Raw genomic sequence first — 10,709 nt, forward strand, 5'->3', positions numbered from 1 at the left:
TATAATTACCTGTTGCCGGGGTCGGGTCCGCGCTGCTTCAGGCCTCCGGTGTGCGTCCCCTGCATCATTGCTATGCGTTGCGAGACGCAATGACGAGTGACATCTCTCGTCACTGCGCCGCGCCATGCAAAGCATAGCAACGACGCAGGGAACGCACACCGGAGGCCTGAAACAGCGCTGACCCGACCCCAGCAACAGGTAATTATACAACCGGGGATGGGGGAGGCAACGGGGCAGCGGCGTCTGCAATGGGTGCCGCTGCCCCTTCTTTCCCCCTGTCTGTCGACGCCGCTGCCCCATTGCCGGCGCCGTTTCTCTCCCCCTGGCTATCGGCGCCGGCAATGGGGCAGCGGCACTGATAGCCAGGGGGAGAGAAGGGGCAGCAGCGCCGATAGCAGGGGTAACCATCACACACTCATACTGTTTTCACTTTGCCAAGATATCGGACAACCTGGCCCCAAAATTATGGATTATAAAAGGATAGCAGCATAAGGGAAAAATACACATTTTGAACCCAAAAACCCATTTGAGTTTTTAAGTTCAAAATACAGGCCTACCTCCTCCCCATCAGCCTGCCTGTCCATCTCCAAAAATACCCTGTTTTAATAATTATGCACTCTTCATTTGCTTTGGAAAAACAAACAGTTAAGTTGCCATATGCTGCTATCCTTTCATCGATTTGTGCTTCTACACCTATGTTCCCAAACCATCATACACTCATACTGTTTTCACTTTGCCAAGTTATCGGACAACCTGGCCCAAAAATTATGGATTATAAAAGGATAGCAGCATTAGTGAAAAATACACATTTTGAACCCAAAAACCCATTTGAGTTTTTAAGTTCAAAATACAGGCCTACCTCCTCCCCTACAGCCTGCCTGTCCATCTCCAAAAATACCCTTTTTTAATAATTATACGCTCCTCCTTTGCATTGAAAAAAAGCAAACAGTAAAGTTGCCAGATGCGGCCATCCTTTCATCCATTTGTCCTTCTGCATCTATTTTCCCAAACCATGCACTCATACTGTTATTATGTCGCCAAGTAATTAGACTACTTGGCCCAAAAACTATGGATTATAAAAGGGTAGCAGCATAAGGGAACATTACCGTATTTATCGGGGTGTTCCACGCACCGGCCTATAACACGCACCCTCATTTTACCAAGGATATTTGAGTAAAAAAAGTTTTTTACCCAAATATCCTTCATAAAATGAGGGTGCGTGTGTGTGCATGTGTATACCCCGATACACTGCTTCTCAACCCACAGAGCCCCCAGGAAAGGCAGGGGGAGAGAGGCCGTCGCTGCCTGCTTCTCTCCCCCTGCCTTTCCTGGGGTCTAGAGCCCTGCTATCGCCGCTTCTCTCCCCCTGCTATCGGCGCCGCTGCCCCTTGTCTCCCCCTGGCTATCGGTGCCGCTGTCCCATTGCCAGCGCCGATAGCCAGGGGGAGAGAAGCGGCGCCGGCAATGGGGCAGCTGCACCGATAGCTAGGGGGAGATAAGGGGCAGCGGCACCCATTGCCGTCGCCGCTGCCCCGTTGCCTCCCCCATCCCTAGTTGTATAATTACCTGTTGCCGAGGTCGGGTCCGTGGTGCTTCAGGCCTCCGGTGTGCATCCCCTACATCATTGCTATGCGTTGTGAGACGCAATGACGAGTGATGTCACTCGTCATTGCGCCGCGCCATGCAGCGCATAGCAACGACGCAGGGGATGCACCCCGGAGGCCTGAAGCAGCGCTGACCCGACCCCAGCAACAGGTAATTATACAACCGGGGATGGGGGAGGCAACGGGGAAGCGGCGCCGGCAATGGGTGCCGCTGCCCCTTCTTTCTTTCTTTCTACCTCCTCCCCTACAGCCTGCCTGTCCATCTCCAAAAATACCCTTTTTAATAATTATACGCTCCTCCTTTGCATTGAAAAAAAGCAAACAGTAAAGTTGCCAGATGCGGCCATCCTTTCATCCATTTGTCCTTCTGCATCTATTTTCCCAAACCATGCACTCATACTGTTATTATGTCGCCAAGAAATTAGACTACCAGGCCCAAAAATTATGGATTATAAAAGGATAGCAGCATTAGTGAAAAATACACATTTTGAACTCAAAAACCCATTTGAGTTTTTAAGTTCAAAATACAGGCCTACCTCCTCCCCTTCAGCCTGCCTGTCCATCTCCAAAAATACCTTTTTTAATAATTATACACTCTTCGTTTGCTTTGGAAAACAAACAGTTAAGTTGCCATATGCTGCTATCCTTTAATCGATTTGTGCTTCTACACCTATGTTCCCAAACCATCATACACTCCTACTGTTTTCACTTTGCCAAGTTATCGGACAACCTGGCCCCAAAATTATGGATTATAAAAGGATAGCAGCATGAGGGAAAAATATACATTTTGAACCCAAAAGCCCATTTGAGTTTTTAAGTTCAAAATACAGGCCTACCTCCTCCCCTACAGCCTGCCTGTCCATCTCCAAAAATACCCTTTTTAATAATTATAAGCTACTTCACTGCATTGAAAAAAATCAAACAGTAAACTTGCCATATGCGGCCATCCTTTCATCGAATTGTGCTTCAACACCTATGTTCCAAAACCATCATACACTCATACTGTTCTCACTTTAACAAGTTATCGGAGTACCTAGCCCCAAAATTATGGATTTTAAAAGGATAGCAGCATAAGGGAAAAATACACATTTTGAACCCAAAAATCCATTTGAGTTTTTAAGTTCAAAATACAGGCCTACCTCCTCCCCTTCAGCCTGCCTGTCCATCTCTAAAAAATAGCCTTTTCCAAAATCATCCTACACTAATACTGTGCTCTTGCCGCAAAGTTTTTGGTCTACCTTTCCCAAAAATTATGGATTATATAAGGGTAGCAGCATATGGGAAAATTACACATTTTGAACCCAAAAACACATGAGGGTTTTCAAGTTCAAAATGTAGGCCTCCTCCTCCCCTTCAGCCTTCCTCTCCATCTCCAAAATTGGACTTTTTACCAATTTTACACTCCTTTGCTTTGAAAAAAGTATCCATATGTTGCCATCCTTTCATCCATTTGTCCTTCTACACAGATTTTCCCAAACCATCCTACACTCATACTCTTCTCATTTCATCAAATTATTAGAATACCTGGCCCAAAAAATTATGGATTATGAAAGGGTAGAAGCATAATGGAAAATTACATATTTTGAACACAAAAACCCATTTGAGTTTTTAAGTTCAAAATACAGGCCTACTTTCTCCCCGTCAGCCTGCCTGTCCATCTTTAAAGGGGTACTCCGGTGAAAAACTTTTTTTTTTTAAATCAACTGGTGCCAGAAAGTTAAACAGATTTGTAAATGACTTCTATTAAAAAAATATTAATCCTTCCTGTACTTATTAGCTGCTGAATACTACAGCAAAAATTATTTTCTTTTTGAAACACAGAACTGTCTGCTGACATCACGAGCACAGTGCTCTCTGCTGACATCTCTGTCCATTATGAACTGTCCAGAACAGCATATGTTTGCTATGGGGATTTCCTTTTACCCTGGACAGTTCCTAAAATGGAAAGAGATGTCAGCAGAGACCACTGTGCTCATGATGTCAGCAGAATTTTCACTGTAGTATTCAGCAGTTGTCAGCAGAATTTCCACCGTAGTATTCAGCAGAAAAAAGTTTTTCACCGGAGTACCCCTTTAACTCCTTGGGGTCGGAGCCCATTATAACCCTAAGGACGGGAGCATTTTTTGCAATTCTGACCACTGTCACTTTAAGCATTAATAACTCTGGGATGCCTTTACTTTTCATTCTGATTCTGAGATTGTTTTTTCGTGACATATTTTACTTTATGTTAGTGGTAAATTTTTGTCGATTCTTGCATCATTTCTTGGTGAAAAATTCCAAAATTTGATGAAAAAATTGAAAATGTAGCATTTTTCTAACTTTGAAGCTCTCTGCTTGTAAGGAAAACAGACATTCCAAATAAATTATATATTGATTTACAAATACAATATGTCTACTTTATGTTTGCATCATAAAGTTGACATGTTTTTACTTTTGGAAAACATCAGAGGGCTTAAAAGTTCAGAAGCAATTTTTCAGGGGCCAGTTCAGTTTTGAAGTGGATTTGAAGGGCCTTCATATTAGAAATACCCCATAAATAACCCCATTATAAAAACTGCACCCCTCAAAGTATTCAAAATGACATTCAGTAAGTTTGTTAACCCTTTATGTGTTTCACAGGAATAGCAGCAAAGTGAAGGAGAAAATTCAAAATCTTCATTTTTTACACTCGCATGTTCTTGTAGACCCAGTTTTTGAAATTTTACAAGGGGGAATAGGAGAAAAAGCCCCCCAAAATGTGTAACCCAATTTCTCTCAAGTATGGAAATGCCTCATATGTGTATGTCAAGTGTTCGGCGGGCGCAGTAGAGGGCTCAGAAGGGAAGGAGCGACAATGGGATTTTGGAGAGTGAATTTTGCTGAAATGGTTTTTGGGGGCATGTCACATTTAGGAAGCCCCTATGGTGCCAGAACAGCAAAAAAACAAAACACATGGCATACTATTTTGGAAACTACACCCCTCAAGGCACATAACAAGGGGTCCAGTGAGCCTTAACACCCCACAGGTGCTTGACGACTTTTTTGTTAAATTCGGATGTTTTAAAGAAAAAAAAAAAATTCCACTAAAGTGCAGTTTTTTCCCCCAAATGTACCATTTCTACAAAGGGTAATGGGAGAAAAATCCCCCCAAAATTTGTAACACAATTTCTCCCGAGCACAGACATACCCCATATGTGGCCCTAAACTGTTGCCTTGAAATACGACAGGGCTCTGAAGTGCGCATTTGAGGCCTGAATAAGGAATTTTAAATAGGGGCGGACCCGGTTACAAGGACGGGGCTTGTCTCCACCAAAACCCTACAGCAGTGTTTCCCAAACAGGGTGCCTCCAGCTGTTGCAAGACTCACAGCCTGTCAGGACAGTCTATGGCTGTCCGGCAACACTGGGAGTTGTGGTTTTGCAACAGCTGGAGGCGCCATTTAGGAAACACTGCCGTATGAGACGTTTTTCATTTTTATTGGGGGGGGGGGGGGGCGACGTGTAAGGGGGTGTATATGTAGTGTTTTATTTTTTATTATTTGTTAGTGTAGTGTTTTTAGGGTACATTCACACAGGCAGGGGTTCACAATAAGTTTCCTTGAAGGAAACCCACTGTAGATCCGCCTGTGTGAATGTACCCTGTACATTCACATGGGGGGGGGGCCCCAAACCTTCAGCGGTGGCAAAATGACAACTCCCAGAATGCACTGACAGACCGTACATGCTGGGAGTTGTAGTTTTACAACAGCTGTAGGCACACTGGTGGGGAATCACTGAGTTAGGAAACAGACTCTAGCTCAGTGTTTCCCAACCAGTGTGCCTACAGCTGTTGCAAAACTACAATTCCCAGCGTGGCCAGACAGTCAGGGATGCTGGGCATGTAGTTCTGCAATATCTGGCCCTTCAGATGTTGCAGAACTACAACTCCCAGCATGCCTGGACAGTCTGGGCATGCTAGGAGTTGTAGTTATGCAACAACTGGGGAAGAACAGTTTGGAGACCGCTAAGTAGTGGCCTCCAAACTGTAGCCCTTCAGATGTTGCAAAACTACAACTCCAAGCATGCCCAGACTGTCCAGGCATGTTGGGAGTTGTAGTTCTGCAACATCTGAAGGGCTAGATATTGCAGAACTACACGCCCAGCATCCCTGACTGTCTGGGCATGCTGGGAGTTGTAGTTTTGCAACATCTGGAGGGCTACAGTTTGGAGACCACCATATAGTGGTCTCCAAACTGTGCCACTTCAGATGTTGCAAAACTACAACTCCCAGCATGCCCAGACAGTCAGTGCATGCTGAAAGTTGTAGTTTTGCAACATCTGGAGGACCACAGTTTAGAGACCACTACACAGTGGTCTCCCAACTGTGACCCTCCAGATGTTGCAAAACTACAACTCCCAGCATGCCCAGACAGCCTTTGGCTGTGTGGGCATGCTGGGAGTTGTAGTTTTGCAGCTAATAGAAGGCCACAGTGAAGATCACTTATCGCGATCTTCACTGCAGCCTTCTCCGCCGCACTTTCCGGCCGCCGCTCTTCCTGCTTGCGCCACTGCTACGGGATGCCGCCTCCGAAGGTCCGGGTAAGTCGGGTCATGCTCCCCCCTCTCCGCCCGTGTTCCCCCGCTCTGTACCGACTTCCGATCGGTGGCCAGAGCGGGGGAAATTAACTCTAACCCCCCGCCCCCCTCCTGCCATTGGTGGTCAGCCTGACCGACCAATGGCAGAGGATAGGAGGGGGTGGCAACACTGCCACCTCGCTCCTATCCTTTAGGCTGGTCGGAGTTGGCTTTGACAGCTCCGGTCAGTCTTATTTTACGGGAGATCGGGTCTGAATTGACTTGCGATTTGCTGCGATTGCCAATATGGGGGGGGGTCTAAGGACCCCCCTAGGCATTGCCACGGGATGCCTGCTGATAGATATCAGCAGTCATCATGGTCCGATCACCGCCAGGCGAGCGGCAGTGATCGGAAATGCCGAGGGCGTATGGATACGCCCTCCGCTCTTAAGTGACGGGACACGAGGGCTTATGCATACGGAGTTAAAAATAGCCTTTTTCCCAAACCATCCTACACTCATACTTTTTTCGTGTAAACCGATGACCTGAACCTAAAAATTATCAATATTGCCAAGTCAAAAATGATAAAGATGGCTAAGTCATCGGACTACTTGGCCCAAAAATTATTGAATATAAAAGGATAGTAGCATAAGGGAAAATTACATATTTTGAACTCAATACTTATGTGGGTATTTGTATAATTTAACATATTGCTAAATAATTTAACAACATAAGCTTAAAAAGTGAAGTCAAATTTTCCAGTATGTTATTCCTCAAGAGGCACTGGTTTAACCAGTTGGAGACGCAGGGTGTACAAGTACGCTCCCATTCCTGGAAATGTCCACTAGCCCCACAAAGATTAAAGCGGTGGCTGCGCAGGTAATGGTACGTTCCATCCATTCTAGGAAAAAATGTGTCTACATTCCCGCAAGAATGTCTGGCTGGTTATCATGGCAACAGAAAGCTAGTGGATAGCTTTCTGTCTTCTCAGTATGGGAGCCTGTAAGGTCCAGTGCTAGCCTGGACCATACAGGGAACTGTCATAACAGTTATACCATACTGCAGTAAATTTGTACTGCAGTATAGTATAACAGGTGAAAAGTGTGAAAATAAAATGTTTTTCAATAAACAGTGTAAAAAATTATATAAATACCCCTTTTCTAATAAAGCCCTGTATTACTAAATAATAAAAAAAAAAACTATACATAATAGGTATTGCCACATTCATAATGACTTTTACTTTAAAATGATGTTATTTGTCCCGCACAGTAAACATTGGTAACAAAAAACCCTACATAAAAATGCAAAATTTGCTAATTTTGTTTTAAAAACTGGAATAAAAAGGATCAAAAGGTAACATGTGTCCCAACAATAATACTAATAAAAAGTATGGCTTGTCCTGCAAAAAATAAGCCCTTACACAATGAGGTTGGATGAAAATTAAAAAGTTATGGCCACACAAACAGGGAAACCACGTGATTTAATGAGATAAAAAGACATTCACCTACACCACTCTTGATGAATACCCCCCCCCCCCCCCCAGTAAATAGACCCAGAAGGGCATGACTCTGTTCATTACATAAGAAAAGAATTATAAAACGGGCAGCGCTTATCCAAACAGTCACTTATGCCATTTATGTAGTAGAACTCGGTATATAGAGAGGGACACAGTTGACACGACACCTGTTGAGCCAAGACAATGGGGGACATATATCATTAGGTGTCTATTGTAGACACAGTTCTACCCTTTACACTGCTTGTCTAATTTACACTCTTGCTCAAGATTTACTAAAGTTGTGCATGTACTTTGATAAATTTTGTGCAAATAAAGAAAGGCCCCCCTCGCTCTACTGTGCATCCTTCTCTACCTCACACGGTACACTGCTCACTGCTCATAGCTAGAAGTGCTGGAGCAGCAGTGTGCGCCGAACAAAACTTTGCAGAATAGTAAAATCATAATTCTTTATCAAGTACACAGAGGGGAAGATTATCAAAGAATTTTGCGTAAAAAAAACTATTTTGGCGCAAAAAGTATCGACCACATTTTCAAAGAGCTTTGTGCCGCGGTTTACGCTGTTCATGTCAGTTTTGTAAAAGTGGGTGTGTCCACGTATATTGTCTGCTTAATATGATATTTTCAAAGGGGTGAGAGTCCAGTTTACATCAAAACTTTCACACCAGCTTTTTGATGTGTAGAAATCAAAGAAATGGTTGTAGTTTTATTGTTTCGTTGACTTTTTTCTTTTTTTTTGGGGGGGGGGGGGGGGAGGTGTCATGTAAGTAATTATTAAAAATTTATATATATATATATATATATATATATATATATATATATATATACTTTTATATATTTTTTTCTTGGTCACTGCACCTGCACTCACATTTAAGCTCAGAAAGGTTTTATTTATACAGTTATTGCTTGTCTGGGCACTAGTAACCATGGAATATTTCGTGAGATGTTTCCACCAGAATTTTCTTGGATGTAAAAGTTGGCACAAAAATTGCCGATTTTGGCACCAAACTCGGCAATTTTGGCATAAAAAAATCTCATGGTTGCAACAAAAAAATATTTTGGTGCAAAAAAAATAAACAAAAGTGGCACAAAAATGAATTTTCACATATTTTCAAAGCAACAAAAGAGACCTTTGAAAATGTGAGGAGAAAAAAAAAGGTGTGAATAATAACAGTAGTTTTTGAGAATCTCCCCCAGAATGTCTGGGTTTAAAAAATATGTAATTTTGCTGAATAATCTGTCCCCTTAACTCTAAATCAGTGTTTACCAACCAGAATGCCTCCAAGTTTTGCAATACTTGGCATGCTGGGAGTTGAAGTTCTGCAAAAGCTGGAGGCACCCTGTTAGCAGAAATTAGTGTGCAACATGGGTATGTAGCAGAGCTGAATGTGATTATGTGTAAGCATGACCACACACACACTCAACATTGTTACATACACCTGATCACACACTCAGGTCTGCTAAATACACCTGATCACACACTCAGCTCTGCCTAATATACACACTCACACACTCAACTCTGCTACATACACACAACCACTCAGCACTGCTACATGCACACATTCACATACTCAGCTCTGCTACCTACATACATTCACACACTCAGCTCTGCTACATGCACACACACACTCAGCTTTGCTACATATACACACTCACACACTCAGATCTGCTACATACACACAATCACACACTCAACTTTGCTACATACACACACTTACACACTTAGCTCTGCTACATACACACACTCACACACTTAGCTCTGCTACACACGCACTTATACACTCAGTTCTGCTACATACACACTCACACACTAAACTTTGCTACATACACACACTTACACACTCAACTCTGCTACATACACACATTCACACACTCAAATCTGCTACATACACACACTCAACTTTGCTACATAAACACACTCAGCTCTGCTACATACACACATTTACACATTCAACTCTTCTACATACACACACTCACACTCAACTCTGCTCCATATACACACTCAGCTCTGCTACATACACACACTCACACACTCCACTCTGCTACATACACTCACACACTCAACTCTGCTACATACACACAACCAAACACTCAGCACTGCTACATACACACATTCACATACTCAGCTCTGCTACATACATACATTCACACACTCAGCTCTGCTACATGCACAGACACACTCAGCTCTGCTACATATACACACTCACACACTCAACTTTGCTACATACACACACTTACACACATAGCTCTGCTACATACACACACTCACACACTTAGCTCTGCTACACACACTCTTATACAGTCAGTTCTGCTACATACACACTCACACACTCAACTTTGCTACATACACAAATTCACACACTCAAATCTGCTACATACACACACTCAACTTTGCTACATAAACACACTCAGCTCTGCTACATACACACATTTACACATTCAACTCTTCTACATACACACTCACACTCAACTCTGCTCCATATACACACTCAGCTCTGCTACATACACACACACTCCACTCTGCTACATACACACACTCACACATTCAACTCTGCTACATACACACACTCACACTCAACTATGCTGCATATACATACTCAGCTTTGCTACATACACACATTCACACTTAACTCTGCTACATACACACATTAACACACTCAACTCTGCTACATATACACACTCAGCTCTGCTACATACACACATTCACACACTCAGGTCTGCTACATTCACACTCTTACATACTCAGCTTTGCTACATACACACACTTACACACTCAGCTCTGCTACATGCACATACTCACACACTCATTTCTGCTACATACACACACTCGACTCTGCTACATACACTCACTCAACACTGCTACATACACACACTTACAAACTCAGCTCTATTACACACACTCAACTCTGCTACATACACACACTCAAACACTCAACTCTGCTACATACACACACTCACGCACTAAACTCTGCTACATACATTCACACACTAAACTCTGCTACATACACACACACTCAACTCTGCTACATACACACATTCACACACTCAACTCTGCTATAT

This window comes from Hyla sarda, unplaced genomic scaffold, assembly GCF_029499605.1.
Source record: "Hyla sarda isolate aHylSar1 unplaced genomic scaffold, aHylSar1.hap1 scaffold_1431, whole genome shotgun sequence".
Classification (NCBI taxonomy): Eukaryota; Metazoa; Chordata; class Amphibia; order Anura; family Hylidae; genus Hyla; species Hyla sarda.